This window comes from Phyllopteryx taeniolatus, chromosome 3, assembly GCF_024500385.1.
Source record: "Phyllopteryx taeniolatus isolate TA_2022b chromosome 3, UOR_Ptae_1.2, whole genome shotgun sequence".
In the NCBI taxonomy this organism is placed as follows: domain Eukaryota; kingdom Metazoa; phylum Chordata; class Actinopteri; order Syngnathiformes; family Syngnathidae; genus Phyllopteryx; species Phyllopteryx taeniolatus.
In genome coordinates this window covers 1908068-1926656 of record NC_084504.1, presented here as the reverse complement: position 1 = coordinate 1926656, position 18589 = coordinate 1908068, and the positions used below count along the sequence as shown (strand labels likewise).

Below are 18589 nucleotides of genomic sequence, written 5' to 3'. Positions count from 1 at the left end.
GTGCACCTCACCAGGGGGGCGCCCGGGATGCATCCAAATCAGACTCCTCCCCTTGGGGCAGGATGTCATCCCCAACCTGGAGAGGGCGCGCCACCCTTTTCCGACTGAGGACCATGGTCTCAGATTTGGAGGTGCTGATTCTCATCACAGCCGCTTCACACTCGGCTGCGAACTGCTCCAGTGAGAGTTGGAGATCACGGTTTGATGAAGCCAACAGAAGCACATCTTCTGCAAAAAGCAGAGATGCAATACTGAGGCCACCAAACCGCACCCCCTCTACACCTCGGCTGCACCTTGAAATTCTGTCCATAAAAGTTATGAACAGAATCGGTGACAAAGGGCAGCCTTGGCGGAGTCCAACGCTCACCGGGAACGAGTCCGACTTACTGCCGATATGTGGACCAAACTCTGACACCGGTCGTACAGCCCGTATCAGGGGGTTCAGTACCCTATATTCCCGAAGCACCCCCACAGCACCCCCCGAGGGACATGGTCGAACGCCTTCTCCAAGTCCACAAAACACATGTAGACTGCTTGGGCGAACTCCCATGCACCCTCGAAGACCCTGCTGAGGGTGTAGAGCTGGTCCACTGTTCCATGGCCAGGACGAAAACCACACTGCTCCTCCTGGATCTGAGATTCGACTTTCCGATGGACCCTCCTCTCCAGCACCCTTGAGTAGACCTTACCAGGGAGAATGAGGAGTGTCATCTCCCTGGAGTTGGAACACACCCTCTGGTACCCCTTCTTAAAAAGGGGGACCACCACCCCAGTCTGCCAATCCAGAGGCACAGTCCCCGATGTCCACGCGATGTTACGGAGCTGTGTCAACCAGGACAGGCCCACAACATCCAGAGCCTTTAGGAACTCTGGGCGAACCTCATCCATCTTAGCACTGAGGTGCTTTTTAACCACCTCAGTGACCTCAACCCCAGAGATAGGAGAGCCCACCTCAGAGAACCCAGACTCTGCTCCCTCATGGGAAGGCGTGTCGGTGAAATTGAGCAGGTCTTCGAAGTATTCTCCCCACGGACTCACAACGTCCTGAGTCAAGGTCAGCAGCGCCCCATCCCCACTATACACAGTGTTGGTGATGCACTGCTTCCCCCTCCTGAGACGCAGGATGGTGGACCAGATTTTCCTCGAAGCTGTCCGCAAGTCTTTCTCCATGGCCTCACCGAAGTCCTCTCATACCCGGGTTATTGCTTCAGTGACCACCAAAGCTGCATTCCGCTTGGCCAGCCAGTACCCATCAGCTGCCTCAGGAGTCCCACAGGCCAAAAAGACCCGATAGGACTCCTTCTTCAGCTTGACGGCATCCTTCACCATTGGTGTCTACCAACGGGTTCGGGGATTTCCGCCATGACAGGCACCGACCACCTTACGGCCACAGCTCCGGTCGGCCGCCTCAGCAATGGAGGCGCGGAACATGGTCCACTCGGACTCGATGTCCCCCACCTCCCCCGGAACATGAGCAAAGTTCTGTTAGAGGTGGGAGTTGAAACTCCTTCTGTCAGGGGCTTCTGCCAGATGGTCCCAGCAGACCCTCACAATATGTTTGGGCTTGCCATTTTGGACCGGCATCTTACCCCACCATCGGACCGAACTCACCACCAGGTGGTGATCAGTTGACAGCTCCCACCCCTCTCTTCACCCGAGTGTCCAAGACATGCGGCTGCAAGTCCGATGACATGACCACAAAGTCGCTCATCGAACTGCGACCTAGGGTGTCCTGGTACCAAGTGAATATGTGGACACCCTTGTGCTTGAACAAGGTGTTTGTTATGGACAATCCGTGATGAGGACAGAAGTCCAATAACAGAACACTGCTCGGGTTCTGATCGGGGGGGCCTCTCCTCCCAGTCATGCCCTTCCAGGTCTCACTGTCATTGCCCACGTGAGCATTGAAGTCCACCAGCAGAACGATGGAGTCCCCAGCAGGAGCGCTCTCCAGCACCCCTTCCAAGGACTCCAAAAAGGGTGGGTACTCTGAACTGCTCTTTGGTGTTTCGTTGTTTGGTGCATCAGGACAAACAACAGTCAGGACCCATTCCTCCCTCGCCGCCCCCCCCCCCGAAGGCTGAGGGAGGCTACCCTCTCGTCCACCGGGGTGAACCCCAACGTACAGGCACCGAGTCGGGGCGCAATAAGTATACCCCCACCTGCTCAGCGTCTCTCACCGTGGACAACTCCAGAGTGGAGAGAGTCCAACCCCTCTTGAGAGGACTGGTACCAGAGCCCAAGCCGTGTGTGGAGGAGAGCCCAACTATATCTTGTCGGAACTTCTCGACCTCACACACCAGCTCGGGCTCCTTCCCTCCCAGAGAGGGGACATTCCACGTACCTAGAGCCAGCTTCTGTAGCCGGGGATCGGATCGCCAAGGCCCCTGCCTTCGGCTACCGCCCAGCTCACACTGCACCCGACCCCTATGGCCCCTCCTACGGGTGGTGAGCCCATGGGAAGGGGGACCCACGTTACCCCTTCGGGCTGTGCCCGGCCGGGCCCCATGGGTGCAGGCCCTGCCACCAGGCACTTGCCTTCAAGCCCCACCTACAGGCCTGGCTCCGGAGGGGGGCCCCGGTGACCCGCGTCCGTCTTCCTGAATTCTTTGTCATCAAAGGGTTTTTTTTTTAGCTTTGCTTTGTCTGGTCCCTCAGCTAGGACCTGTTTGCCCTGGGTGGGCCTGCCAGGGGCATAAAGCCCCAGACAACATAGCTCCTGGGATCATTGGGACACACAAGCCCCTCCACCACGATAAGGTGACACCTCAAGGAGGGGACAACAACAAAAAAGAGCAGTTATTATCATCTGACGATACAAAATGTGACTATAATATTATAATGTCTATAAGCTGTCCAGACTTGTGGTTCTTCTGGTATAATTGAGCAAATAAATATAAATATATCTCAGTCTTGAGGAAGGACATTGTTGGGTGAAATTGTCATCCCCTTTCTTGTTTTCAGCATAAGTAGAAAAAGATATGTTGGCAAGGGATTAGAATGGAAACAAGATAGGACAATATTTCAACCGATGTGCCACTAACTGTTAAAAATGATTCCCCAATAATGGGGAATTGCTTGAGATGGGGCTTTAAAAAGATGGCGCAGGCGAATGGCACAGCGAAGCAGCTGTGCGATCAATCCAGGCTTTGGTTGACATGTCATTACAACGTCTGTGTAGAAGCCCTCCATCAGCCTTATGGCTCACTGCTCACGACAATTTAATACTGGCACTTCCGTCCACTTCTTTCTATTGCAGTCAAATGATTGTTTTTAGGGTTCACATGCATTTGTGTGGAAAGTGGAAGAGAGCAAAGACTGTTATGAATTAGCAGGCGCTCAAATGACTTTTATGCTCAAGTCAAAGTTGATCAAAACCAGACCTGGAAATAACTTCAACTGAACCATCTGGTGTCTGGTGAGGAAACGTGTTTGTGGCTACATGGAAAAGGTTAGCCCAAAATGTTCTCTTTCCCACAGAATTGGTTCCACCACCAGTATTTTTTTTTTCTCTTTAGATTCACGACATTGTCTAAATGTTGATTAGGCTACATTTAAACTTAAAATCTGGTGACCAGGGCAGCCTCGATTTCTTGAAACGTACTGTGCTGTGGGATTTTGGCCATTTTTTAAATTCTAGTTAAAGTCTTGTAGCTCACGGTCAATCACGATTCGGCCCGCGGCCTACCACATTTGCCAGGACGTTCCCTCCCGGCCCGTAGCATTCTGATGAGAACATTTCTCATGTTCTGTCAAGGCTTCCTACAGATGAAACGTGGATGCATGTTTTAGTTTTTCGTCAGAAAGCCATTATTCACATATACACTGCAGTGCGCTCACAATGCAAGAAAACCAAGAGCTCTCTTGTATATATCACCATGCCGCCCAAGTATTTAAATTATATTTAAAATTAAACACATTGCTTAGCATTAAAAGGGCTGTAGGCAGCAAGTGTGGGTACTTATAAATGCGACAGAACCTCAAGTAGAAGAATGCAACGCGCAGTATCGCGACGGGACGCACTGTGATTGAATGCGCCATTGTGGTAGAAAAAAAGTGATACCCGACAAAATCCGAAACCAGGACGTTTCCAGCAGGCTATCCAGGGGGCGATGTTGGCAATGGCCTGCGTTTAAGAGTTCGACCGCCAAAGGGAAGAATACTTATGTCATTACTTACGTTAAAAGTGTAAACTTGAGCTATTGAAAACCTGTACATTTATATTAACATATTGCTAAATGTGGAAATAAAAGTATTTCTCTCAATCAGTCACACACACACACACACAAACGCACACACTCTTTGTCTTTCTAACATCACAGTGGATCCTGGCGTGTGACAGTTTACAGTAGTGATGGAACAAACACTGGTGTGTCAGCGCTGTGCCGAGCACACAAGGGTGAAAGCCCGTATTAGTGCGTGTATTGCTTTAAGAAGAAAATCATGTGACCGATACAGGAACTGTGTCGTTTGGATGTGCCGTGCCAAATTGTGTTTATAAGGAAACAAACAGTGTCGACATGTTCTGGATTTGTTGGATGGACTTTTGCTGTTGCTGTTGGATTTTTTATTTTTTTCTTGCCCTCACCTTGTTCCACTGACTTCATGGATCGTTCCAAGAAGTTTTCCCCAGTCTTTTGATGCCAAATAAGGTCAATCTTTTTCTCCTTTGGGCATTGTTTACTGTTAGTTTTTAAAATTAAATATGTTTGTACTCTTTTCTGGTAAGAGGTTTGAATTGTTTTCAGATAAATTAACTTTTTATTTTATTGTGTCGGTAGGTGAACTGCTCCACAGAGCTATCTTACATCAATAAGAGCACTTCATCAATGCTGAGGCATTATAGAGCTCGGCATGGCAATGTAGAATTGGCAGATACTCATGTGAGTACCCCAGATATGTTGAAATTCTCACCAAAAATTAGAATTTTCAAAAATAGTTTATTACACACAAAAGGCTTTGTGTGACTCTATAATATTGTTTGTAAAAATTAATAATAATAATTAATAAGCCTTTAACAAAATATTTCCTTTTCCAGTTCCTCACGAGCAAGCAGTGGATGAGGCTGTGGTCAACATGATCATCAAAGAGTGTCAGCCACTCACCATTGTTGAAAATGAGGGATTCAGGGAGCTCCTGAAACTTATCAACTCGCACTTAAATTTTTATGCTCACCATCGTCATCTGTACCCTGTGAAAGTTTTTTTTCTAAGGCAGGAGAACTCGTGTCTAAGAGGAGAAATCGCCTTGGAGCAAAGACACTTCAAAAACCTTTGTTCCTCAATAAAAATGCATAAATTAATCAATTTTCTTTGATTTTGTCTAATTGAACACTTAAGTTAAAAAAAATTCCATACATCAGTTAAAAATTTTAACTGAATTTTATTACAGACAAATGTGCTATATTTTACATACCAACTCATTTTAGCATTTACACAAACAAGGTTTTAAGCAAATTTTAAACTCTCTCAAACAACTCAACAAACAAATTGAGTAAATGAAGTTATACAATAATGATATCATATTTTAAGTAAAGAACTAGCGATTAAATATTATTTCACAGGTTGATGTTGGGTTTGCAGCATGTAAGCTTTTCCATCTTATCTTCATTTTGTTTACCTGCAATGATTTTAGAACTACGGCAGGGGTCACTATTGATTGACCAACACAGTGTCAATACAGTGCCGACACAGTTTGTGTTATGTGTCAATACACTCCTTGAGAATCATTATCCCATCACTAGTTTACAGTACTGCCACGACAGTGCATGTTGCATTATTCTTAAATATTCATAAGCCCCCCTAAATGACTTTTTTTTAAAGTACCAACAAATTCAATATAAAGTGGCCAGGAAATTAAATAAAGAGATTAAATAAATAATCACCTAACCTATCATTATTCAGCTGGGTAGGTAGCTCACCGGGTTTATGAAAAACAGTTTGAGGAAAAGAAAGTGAAGGACGGACAACGTTTTTTTTCAAGAAAGTAAGTCATCATGCCCGCTGGTAGTAACAATTAGTTAGCTCTGGCCCCCGGCAAACAGCAGAAAGTCCCATGCGGCTACAAACTAGCTTCTCAATTAGCCTGAAATGCATTGTGAAGCTTCTGGCTGTTTATGTAAATGAAGGAGGTTATAGAGTGAACCTTGTGTATGAATAGACACCATGAAACAGGAGCTGAGCTCATTCACTTATAGTTAATAATATCAGACTATTAACTAGCAATAAGGATGGATGAGTAGACAAAGGAGCAACATCTACTGAAAATGTGAGTCTTTCACAGAATAAAGTCATTTGTGATGCAGTCTAGGAATAATATGCAACTCGATATGGTTATGAAATATGAAACTTTTCAGTCAAAGTGCATCATATAAAACGTGTTTAACTTGACATTTTATTTGATTAGATTAGCAAGTGCAGCGAGCCAAGAGATAAATATAAGCCAAATTAACCAGGCCCATACACAGTATTTTCAATATTACTTCACTGTTTAATTTTAAAGTATTTTGAGTAATATTTTTCTACAACCATTTTAGTCACATGTGCGCCCATAATCTCTACGACTGCAAACAATTATTGTGTTGGGACTCATGTCATTAGCCTCTATCATGATCAGTTATTATTAATTAAATGTGGTTCAGTGTATCTTGAAGGGGAAGAATTCACAGTCTAGCTGTGATGCCAATCGAAAGACACACTTCACTATCAGAGTCATAACATAACATAATAATAGACCGATTGGCCACCCTTAAAAACGGACTAAAAAAAATCGTTCTATCAATCGATCCATCCATTTTCCGTACCACTTATCCTCACTAGGGTTGCAGGCGTGCGGGCGTGCTGGTGCCTGTATGAAGATCAGTTAAAATCAGCATGGTTGTTGCTTAGCTATTGCGATAGAACTGAATGTTTGAAAATGATGATAAATAAGACAAATGAATAAAATTTGATCAGGGTACCCATACTCCTCCCCCGTCAACGATTGGTTTTCGGGATGGAAAAGTTCAATCAGCAACCCCCCCCCCCCAATCCCTCCACCCCCACCCCCACCCACACACACACACGCTCACCAATGTTGTTGGACTGCCATTGACTGAAACCCAGTTGAAGGTGATTTTCAGCTTTTCCCGGGTCACACCGCGATTTAGTTATGTAACAACTGAAATGACTGCTTCTGTATTGCCTAAATCCCACTAAAACTTTGAAAACCAGTGCGGCGAAAAGACAAAAATCTCATGAAAAGCCATATTGTAAGGTCTTTTCACCATCTGTTAAGCCAGGAGTCTTGGTGTCTGTGTTTGGTTTGACACAGACCTACTGTATAAACAGCGTTCCTGTCACTCTTTTCTTCACCTACACATTCACACACTGAACTCTTTGTATCACTTCTCGACAGGCACTTGCCTGATTGTGTATATGCTAGTTGAGGGAGAAAAGTGGAAATCAACATGAGGAAACCACAGGTCTCTATCTTTTCAATCCAAGGACTTGGTCCATATTCTGTTGCAAAGGCTCAATTCATATGACACAGATTGCACCAGTCACCCTTGCAATATGATAGTTGAAACAGAAGGGTTTGTTAATCAACCAAGAAGCACAGTAATACCTCACTCTTATGGACTTAAAGTGATGAAAAGACAAAATACTGTACACACAGTGCTTCCAGCTTTTGAAGGCCCTGTAATATGAAAATAGAGATGTCATGTAAATTTGACACACAGACAAATACAAGATTGTTATTAACAAGCCTGCCAAATTTGAATGAAATAATTGTTACGGTAGCCCGAATGATACAAAATGCATAACACTTGAGAATGTATATAATGACATCCAGCTGTTCAGTAAATTGTGTGGAAGACAGTTTTTGCGTTGTCGGCTTCGCTTGCTAGCTAACCGCACACTGTAGTGGTAGAAATGGGCCTTGTAACAAAAACTCACTAATAGTCAAGTAACTCTCAATTGCACAGGAAAACCACTGATGCAAGAAGGCGCTCAAGTATTTATATAGTGGGGGAGGGCTGACTCATCCCAGAAAGCCCAAGCACGCAACTGGGCTTCATTTTAGCCATGCCCAAAAGATCTGGACAACTGAAATGGTAAAAAAAAGAGTTTAACACTATATCTAACCAATTTCAGTACTACATTATTCTTAGTCTTTGCAGGTTTTCAGGAATTATCATCAAACATACAATATATTGTATGATGTATTTAGAAACACATATCTGAATTCACTTTCCAGGGTGTTTCAAGTAATATGCAAACTAGTTAATGCATACATGCACCCAGATCAGACACAGCATGGGTAAAGGTTGCTGAGGAAGAAGTGGTGTATGTATTCTTTATTCTGTGTGGTCTGGTTGAAGTTTGCCCAAATTTACACTTTTAATGTTGCTTTGGCCCAGCGGGATGAGATCACACTGCAAGACTCCAAAGCCACCGCAGGCTGAGTTTGCCAACATGAACTCCTGAAAATATTTGGATTCAGCAACCCCCTGCTGTCTTCATGCTATACCCAATTTAGTTGCAGTCCTCTGCTTTTTAAGCCCTGTTCACAATCTCAGCTTGAGCAGTAGACCTATTGATTGACACACTGACACAAGTAGGCTTTAGCCTTGCTTTTCTGCAGTCACAGTTCTTCCAACAATGATTTACAGAGGCACTAATATTTTCTTCAAACATTCTTTTTGTGTAAATGTCTGGATGTGTCCACTCAGTGGCTTAGCATTGGGTGCCAGCACCCAAGGTGAGTTATGCATTCCACCATCTAAGCCATGGACCCGTAGTGTCCATGGGTCCACCAGTATTCCACCACCAGTCCTAATGTAGTACTGAGCCTGTTTCGACCTTAACGGCCACCACAGTTCCTTCTCCTGTTGAACTCAATTCACATTTGGTTTGTTTGTGGCATTGCACACGTCACTCCGTTTACAGTACATGCACCAGCAAAACAAATACTGGTATGGGAGGGCTGCCAAGACCTCACAGCTTGCTACAGCCATGGCAGACTGGGACCGAGTAGTGAGCCAGCCAATACTTTCAAGGGGCCGTGTTGCAAATCTGAAGGTATTCTGCCCAAAACTTGTTGAATTCTTCCTAGTTTTGCAGATTTTGCAAATTAAGAATAGTTTTCAATAGTTCGAAAACTTCATTTTAAATAAAAGTTAAACAGACTATCATACAAACATAAAGCCTATCATAAAGAGCATAAGTGATACTCATTTCTCTGAGTCATTGGGACAGCAGTTCCTGTCACATGGAGGGTCATCCGCATAAAATGTGTGAGCCTTTTTGTTAGGAAGTTACAAACATTGTTTGGAAGATGATACATTTTCCTGCAAATTATGTGTGAAGAGCAAAAAATTAACACACTTGCCCACCCAATCTGTGGCGTCTCATACTGTTGCTTGTGAACATTTTGTCAATAGGCATATCTCACACTGCAAAAATATGGAATGAGTAGCTGGCCCATATTCAAGCCCTTTCATGAAAAGCCATCTTGGTGCTGATACTGCTGAGTGTCCATCCCCATAACCAACTTTTAGACAAAAATTTGTATCAGATTTCAGGTGTTTCTACAGGTTGGATTTAAGAACTCTTCATGAATCCAATAAAGACTTTTACTTGCTGTTGGAAGCTTTTATGGATTTATGGCAGAGGTGGAACCAAGTCATTGATTTGAAAGTCACAAGTAAGTCTCAAGTCTTTGCTCTCAAGGCCCGAGTCAAGTCACAAGTCCTACACTTTGAGTTTTGAGTCCTTTCGAGTCATTTTACCAACAAAGTAAAAAATATATTGGAATTATATACTGTATGTATATAATATTTGTATTTAATTAATATACATGTATTATATCCTGCATTTATATATTTAATATCGAAACACATTTGATAAACAAGTGCATTGAACCTTTATAACTAGGGGGTTGAATCGACAATGGGGTTGGGGGGGCTTCGCTTATTGTCCCTTCAAAACTGATCGATAGTACGTTTTCAGTTATTCTATGAAAATGCTATGTTATGACTTACTTTTTGTCACTTTATTTCTGAAGTGACATGAAACAGACCTGTCACAAATAAAAGGTTGCATCCAGTAGTGCAGTAATCGAGTATTCTACTGACAATTAAATTGGAATAATCAAGTATAAGCATTAAATATAGTTTTGCTTGGTTAAAGAGCAATTATGAATACACAAGAAAAAGAACGAGACATTTCACTTAATAATGAATGACCAATTGGTATCCTCTTTTAAATAGTCAACAGTATGTTTCTTAAATTCACATTGTACATAAAGCAGGAAACTGTATTTTCTTGTCTAAAAACATTTCTAGTGAGGCGCTTTCAAACACAAATATAAATAGATTTCAGTTAAAAATGGGGATTTCTTGTATCAGGCATTCATTTAAAAAAAGAGAAACCAGTTTGTCACTTGTCCTAAAGGTACACTTTTATCCATCTGTGGTATCTCAGTCGGAACACTAGAAGGCACTGTATAAAAATATGACGTCAAAAAGACGCAAAGAAAAGGATACAAAGAAGAATGTAGTTTCATGTCGAAAAGATGCTAGGTGCGTGCTGATAGATTGATAAATAAAGTGAATAAAAAAATAAATATAGTACAAGACTGATTCTTGAGAACACTACACTGACTAAACCAGACTGTAATGTACAGGAAGCTCAGACAACGCACGGTCGGCCCGCCGTGTAACTATTTGCCAGATCACTCACAAAGCTAGCTGCTAATGGTGACGAAAAACAAACATACGTGACGTCAGCTGTGCGATTCCCACAATGCAATGTGGATTTTTATTTGCAATAATTAAAGTCCTTATTGTTACGTTAAATGTCATTGTCGTTTCTGTGTCTGTTAACAGTGGTTCTTGGAATGTATACCTTATTTAGCTGTCACATTTATTGTAGATTTATTTTGTCCTGTTTTTTTTTTTTTTTTTTGGAGTTTTATGAAACCATTACTTTAGGTAGCGTGCCAAAGAACAATCAGAATAAGAACAAGAACAAGAACGGCCCTGACAAATAATCATTAAGCCCTTAAGCATTATGTTGTCACTTATCATAAATTCCTGTAGTAGAACAGTAAGTTATACAAATAGCGAGTGATGGCGAGATGAAGCTTCATGAAGCGTCGTAACATTTCGGCCATTGGTTCGAGTAATGGTCCATTTCTTGATGCTTCGTGTGCGCACGAAACCACCTGCTGGCCAAGTATATAATCACAGGCAACTGTATCTTAGGCCACACAATGTGTGATGCATTGCAATATGGTGGTTGCTGTGGCACTTGGAAATGACTATGAATGACAAAAAAAAATGTTTGACCAAATATTGTGTCGACATGAAATAATAAAATATTGTTTGAACATATTCTGTGTGTGTAACTGTTTCCAAAATGATAGTACTCATATACAGGCACATCAAATAAAAATTATAATATGGTACAAAACTCAATTGATTTCAGTACACATACATACTTTTCAGAGGACAAATTCCTGCCTAAATTCTACATTAAAAATAAATTCCATGGTTTCATAATAGTTTGTTACGTTATGTTCTAGTTTCTCGTGATGGTGAATTTGGAGTTGTCATTTGCTGTAAGCTATAATCATCAAAATTAATGAATAAAATAAATTAATGAATCATGAAATATTTCAGTGTGGGTGGTGCATCTCTAGAATATGAGTTTCCCTTTTTGAATTGAACTACTTAACTAAATTAAGCTTTTTACACTGTTAGAATTTATTGAGATGTACAAGTATGGCAGCTTGTGTAATGTGTTTGTCAACTTTGGAGAATGGGATGTTGAGGGATGTTTCCGATTCTACTGACTTGCCAAGGGATGTGTGTTCGTGTAAAGTTTGTGTGTGTGTCCATATATTTAGAGTCTTGTGCTGTAATTAGTTGGTCATACTTTGAAGAGGCAATACCAGATGGAAAACGGGAGATTGATTTGTGTTGCTTGGGAAATTAGCTGCATTTACAATTTTTTATTTTTATTTTTTGGGATAATCTTTGATTTCCTTTTCTCAGGTTTGCAAGATCATTTGGGTTGGAATTGCCCAGAATGCCTTTTTCAAGCGATTCTTGTTGGTGTTTTGTGCCTGGCAATTGAGACAGCCAGATTTCTCATTAATAACACAATCATCAGACATATGTATACAGTAGGTATCCTATTTTAACACTTACAATGTTGACAGTTACAATATTAATGTCATACTGTATAAAGCTCTCCACTTCTGCATATGCTATGGTTCCATCATGCAACCTCAAAGGGCGACTAGTTTTATTATTTTTTTTTTTATTATTATGGAGAGGTAAATGTCTTCTTTACTCTTATATGATGTTAATAATGTTAGAATGTTACATACAGTAAAGTGTTTTCCTATCAGAAAATTGCTGCTACATGTAAACAAATTTGGGGTCAGCCATCACAGTGTAATTTAAAGTGTTAAACCTCAGAGGTTCCACTGAACTATTGACACTGGGATGAAAAAAACCCCATCCTTTTTTAAAATAGATTTTGGCTTGCATCTTGACACTGAGCATTGTTTACATATGCATAAACTCAGCTTATTAAAAAAAAAAAAAAAAAACCTCCAAATGAGCCAACTTCATGTGAGGTTGATGGAGAGACGCTGGTCTGTTTCCTGACTACTGCCGAGGTGCCGTTGACAACAAGCTGGTTGTGGCTGAGAATAGCGGTTAGCCTTGCTAGCTTCAGCTGTTCTGATTGCTGCCAGTCTTAAAATATTCCTACCAGCGGGACCGCGGGACTGCTGACGAGGAACGGCAGGAATGCCGTGAAGTGGACCTCTGTCTTCGTTGCCAAAATTTTATGTCCAATAATGCGGCGACAACAACTGCGTGCTTACAAAAACTTTATTTACATCACATTCACAACACACATCAACATCATGACACGTGTGTCACTTTACAACACTGTGTTGTAAAAGCCTACTTGTTGCAGGAAGGCATGAGGGTGTCCAATGCAACAATGCAATGGAAGAGAAACATGGCTCAGGGCTCCTACTAACTACAATAATTACATTCAGCGTAATGGTGGATTGTATTTTAAATCATTTGTTTTTATTTGTTTCAATGCTGGTCTGTGAGAATATGTCTTTGCGTGAAACTGGACAAAAAAAGGTTGGGGACCACGTTGATCAATTAATCAACTTCGAGACCACTTGAATCACACTTTAGTTGACTTCAACCCAAACTCTCTTGCAGTCAGAGAGGTAATGATAATTATCAAGCATATGTATAAAGGTGCCCTTTTTTTTAATAAAATACAAGGGCTGCAGAGATATACATACAGTATGTCTTTTTGACTCAGTTGCTTGAGTTGATCCCTTTGAATAAGTGCTGAAAATAAAGAAGCCATACTTCCTTTTGAGCTCATAGTAGCAATTACCCAGCAGGCCATCTGCTCTCCTCTCAGAGCTGCCTCTGTAATTATATGCTTCTGGTATAGGGGAAAGAGCTTGTCCTCTCTGTGGACCACACTTGTGTAAGCAACAGGAACGTGCACGTATAGATGTCCGTGCATGACACATGAAGCTAAGGAATGCATAGAAGGCATGGACACGGCGTATACATGCGTGTAGGTAGTAAACAGCGTGTTTGAAGCAGTTTGGATTCTATAGAAAAACACGTTCTTTTTGGATGTGCAAAATTGTGCACGTGTGTAACATCCATATTGAAGCCATTACATTCCTATGCTACTGTTTCAAAGAGCGGACCTCTGCAGTGCAATCATTATCCTGGAAAGGCAGAGCAGCAAGCAACCTTAAGCTGCACTCTTTCCTCCTTTCCTGGGAGCATTCACAGTTCTGGCTGCGGTGCCGGTGGCATACAAATGCCCGCCCTAGCTGCTGATTTGTAAAAAGGGGGTCAAATATTGCGGAAACATAACGAATGTATTCAAACATGTTATGAGACATCATCCGTTAGAAAACGAGAAGCTGCAGAAACAGGGAGAGAAAGGAAGAATTCCCCCAACTCCTGGCCTCAAGAGATCCATACCCACTACCCAGAGGCAGGCTATACTGATGTGACCCTTTTAGTGCTTTTTTTTTTTTTTGTCAGACTCAGCATTCGTTAATATTCATTTTTGTGCCACTGGCCATTTGTTACTCTAGCCAACTCAAAAATGGTAAATTATGCTTACACCTAGCCTATCGACATGTTAATAAAATAAATAGATTTATAGGAATTTAAAACAAATGAAAATAATGCTGTATAATACAGCTCAGATTTGATTTTGATTATGAATACACTTTTGTGTTAACTGTGAAAGGGATACTGTAAGGTACTTGCTTTATTTAGACTATAGCCAGTGAACAAAAACTTCTATTATGAGAATATTGGGCCCAATTCGTATGCACGATGTTTGTACTTGATTTTGTTCGTAATCTGTGAAGAAATTTAGAATACCCCAAGTCCTTGCATACGCACGAATAATGCAGGATAAGCTTTTGAAAATAAAAATATATATATCAAACACACATCTTTTACCCAAGATGCACAACATATTGATAGTCATTCATAGAAAACGATAATATTAATTTGAATGATAACACCTTCAATTAGGAATTTGCTAATGAGTTGACGAATGTCCTAACCATGAAAAGGACACTTCACATCATCAATTTTACCCTTGTTCAGTTCAAGTGCTTGTATGCGCTCTATGTGCTGTATGCGTGTGTATCCACTGCTGGCTGTGTGTTGGCAGTTGTCACGCAATGAGCAGATTTTGCGTGAGTTCATGCTTTCACCGTGCACCCGGAAAAACCCATCACACCGCCGCTCTAATCTCAGAGTTTTCGTGTCTATCAGGTAGCCTACACATGCACGCTACAAATCTTGAAGAACATTTACAGTTGACAAATGACTCCGAGTGTCATGGTTTAAAGAGCTTCTGTGACTTCCAAGGTTAATTTCATGAAATTTATCAACTACAAATGCCTCTTTATTATATTCCTTATCTATCCTTCCTATGTAACGTATGTCGTGTTTGCTCATTCTCTGCTCTTAAATTGTTTTATAGGTTGTTTGTGTCACATTCTGTAACCATGGGTGGTTTCTGATATTGGCGATATGGGCGGGCGGCATTCTGCGGGGGGCGATAATGATAAGCCACGGGGGCGCACTCAATGAGTGCCGTACAGGGCGCATCAACTTTGGATTTCGAAGGTGCCATATTTTACCAAACCAACTTTTTTGTAGTATTTGAGATGTAATACTGGCTCTATAGTACCTCAATACACATGTGAAATATGAAATAAAATCATCCACGCATTCCTGAGTCCCAGACGTTTTTCTGCCGAGAGGCCTGAAATCAGGTTATTTGAATTTCTCAAGCTCATCTACAGCACTAGCGAAGATTTCCTCCTACCTTTCCGCTCCGAGCCAGCAATGTCAACATAACAAACGTGTGCTCTCACAAGTGGGTCTTCGACACAGAGGCAACCAATCAGAGGAAAGGGGCGGTCTTAGCTAAATATGGACAAAGTAGTAGCTGTCCAAGGGGCCTTTTCTGGACACTCGTATGACAAAACAAAGGTGTTTTGTTTTTTTATTTAATGAAATTGACATTTTTATACTAAATCCATGTTAGAGAGTCACTCTATGGAGGTCTAAATATCCCAAATATGGGACCTTTAACATGGGAAGAAATGCTTTGATATCACATCAACGACTGTATTTTTCTTTATATTTTATTACCGGGACTCTCTGGCTGTTAGATATTCCGAAACAGAGTAAAATTCTTGGGCCTCATAACACTCTGAAAAATGGACACAATCTTTCTGTCTGTCTTCTATTCCGTTTACGACAACAAAATAGTCAAAATGCTCTGTTGAAGAGCTCCACTACTCCGTGCTTACCTCAAACTAACAGATTGAGCCAATTGCTCCAGTTATTTTATCCTTAGCTCCTGGTTATATCGCTGCTTTGTTGCAGATATTTTCCAGTGCTTACTCACAGGACGTTGATTTTCTATCTCTTGTTTGTGCCCCTTTCCACTCCTCCCCGTATAGCTGCTTAAGCGAATACACGCTGATTTAATTTTAGCATTGGCTCGAGGCTCCTAGAGTGGAAAAGAAAAGGGACAATAAAGTATTCCATTCGGTCACCAGTGCCATGCGTCAAGTCATGGGTAATCATTGCCACTTTGCTGTGTTTGATAGGTGTCCACACCAGAGGTGGGGAGAGTAACCAAATATTATATTCAAGTGAGAGTACTCTTACTTTGAAATAATATGACTAGAGTAAAAGTAAAGTAGTCCTTTAAATAATTACTGTGTGTGCATATATATATATATATATTTACCGCAAGGTGTTTTCTCAAGTTAGCTGAAATATCCAAGTTTACCGTGACAAAAAAAACCCCTGCATGTTAAAGCTTTTGTTTTTCATAGTCTGTAATGTAAACGCGAGTCTCACGCGACTGTTACGATTCACTTTGATTCGCGCACGAAGCCCAATAGAAGACTTGTGTGCGGACATGTGACTTTTTTTGTCATTTGATTGGTGAACTTGAGTCAAACATCTCTGCGCTAATCACGGTGGATTCCAGCAACGGCGCCCAACTCGGAAGTCAAAAATGAGAGTCTAAAAATAGATCACACACGCAATTCCCTGTATTTATAAAGGAAAGTAGAGAGTGGCTTGTAGATTATCGGAATGGAGTAAAAGTACCATTTTTTCTTAACATAAATCCATCTATCCATTTTCTGTACCGCTTATCCTCTAGCAGAATTAATGCACATGTTTATAACTGTAACACACTCCCCTATCACAGGGTAAGTAATGACTCAATGAAGGAAAAACATGTGCAAACACAACCAGTGCCTCTATCTATGACCTATACCACTTATACTGTGCAGAGTCGTAGTGAGCTGGAACTGATCCAAGGTGACACTGGGAAAGACGAAGACCACTAGTCGATCATTAGTCATAAGGCAAACACCAATCAGTGATTTCACCGTTTTTTTTTCATTTCCTGAAAAGGTCTGTGTCATTTTTCTGGACCACTTAATGTCAGTCCAGATCCTCAGGCCACAGTATCCTGCTGACTTCTACTATAGCCATGCAATCAAGTGTTGATTTATACGCACAATACAAGTTAGACGTGATTAACTAATCTGTTGTACTTTGTTAGTTTGGTGAAGGTGGATTACGAATAGTGCATTATGTGATTGATGTGTCAGTGGGGGATGGGTATTATTGCTGGTTTTGTGTAATTTTTTTTGGTTTAATTTCATCTTGCAACACGCCTTTTAGTCAGTACCACTAAATAATACAAACCCAATATTTTTTCTGGGGTGGTGGGGGTGGGTGTGGGGGGTCATTCCTCAACTTTCCCAGTCTTTTGTTGCCCCTGTGCCATCTTATGTGGAGTGTGTTGCAGGCATCACATTCAAAATCAGAGAGAGTACAGTATTTGCGAAAAATCAGTTTGAACATTAAAGATTCCACATTTTGGCTATTTTTACCTCCATAGAGTGACTCTCTAACATGGACTTAATATAAAAGTGTCAATTTCATTTAAAAAAAAAAACTTGATTTAGTCATACGAGTGTCCAGAAAAGGCCCCTATGCCAGCTACCTGTACTTCTGTTTGACCCAGTTTTGTATCAGCTTTGTCCATATTTGGCTAAAACCGCCCCCTTTTCTCTGATTTGTTGCGTCTGTGTAGAAGACCCATTTGTGACAGCACACGTGTTTGTTATGTTGACAGTGCTGGGTCGGGAGCGGAGAGGTAGGCGGAGATCTTTGCTAGTATGTAGATAAGCTAAAAACATTTTAATGACCTGATTTTCGGGCGGCACAGTTCTGAGGACCCGGGTTCAATCCCTGGCCCCGCCTGTGTGGAGTTTGCATGTTCTCCCCGTGCCTGCGTGGGTTTTCTCCGGGCACTCCGGTTTCCTCCCACATCCCAAAAATATGCATTAATTGGAGACTCTAAATTGCCCGTAGGCATGACTGTGAGTGCGAATGGTTGTTTGTTTCTATGTGCCCTGCGATTGGCTGGCAACCAGTTCAGGGTGTAACCCGCCTCCTGCCCGATGACAGCTGGGATAGGCTCCAGCACGCCCGCGACCTTAGTGAGGAGAAGCGGCTCAGAAGATGGATGGATGGATGGATGGACCTGATTTCGAAAAACGTCCAAAAAAATCAGGAATGCATGGATGATTTTAATTCATATTTCACGTTTACTAAGAGTCACTGATGGTGTAGTGGTGCACTCGCCTGACTTTGGTGTGGGCAGCGTGGGTTCAGTACCCACTCAGTGACGGTGTGAATGTGAGTGCGAATGGTTGTCCGTGTCTATGGGACAAAGTCAGCTGGGATAGGCTCCAGCGCCCCGTGACACTAACAAGGACAAGTGGTGTTGAAAATGGATGGATGAACTTAGGCACCATCCATCCGTTTTTGGGATGTGGGAGGAAACCGGAGTATCCGGAGAAAACCCACGCAGGCACGGTGAGAACATGCAAACTCCACACAGACGAAGCCGGGATTTGAACCCTGGTTCTCAAAACTGTAAGGCAGATGTGCTTACCGGTCTCCACC

The 18589-nt window shown here is 42.0% G+C and overlaps 1 protein-coding gene and 1 long non-coding RNA gene across 5 annotated transcripts in view; both read left to right on the top strand.

Moving 5' to 3' along the window:
• tncb (tenascin Cb) overlaps positions 1–18589 on the top strand; it is a 129346-nt gene that overhangs the window by 17216 nt on the left and 93541 nt on the right. The gene's annotated exons all lie outside the window — the stretch shown is intronic.
• LOC133475894 (uncharacterized) lies at positions 4357–5286 on the top strand. The gene is made up of 3 exons (XR_009787981.1): positions 4357–4652; positions 4782–4883; positions 5039–5286. It is a non-coding gene; the product is annotated as an uncharacterized LOC133475894 (long non-coding RNA).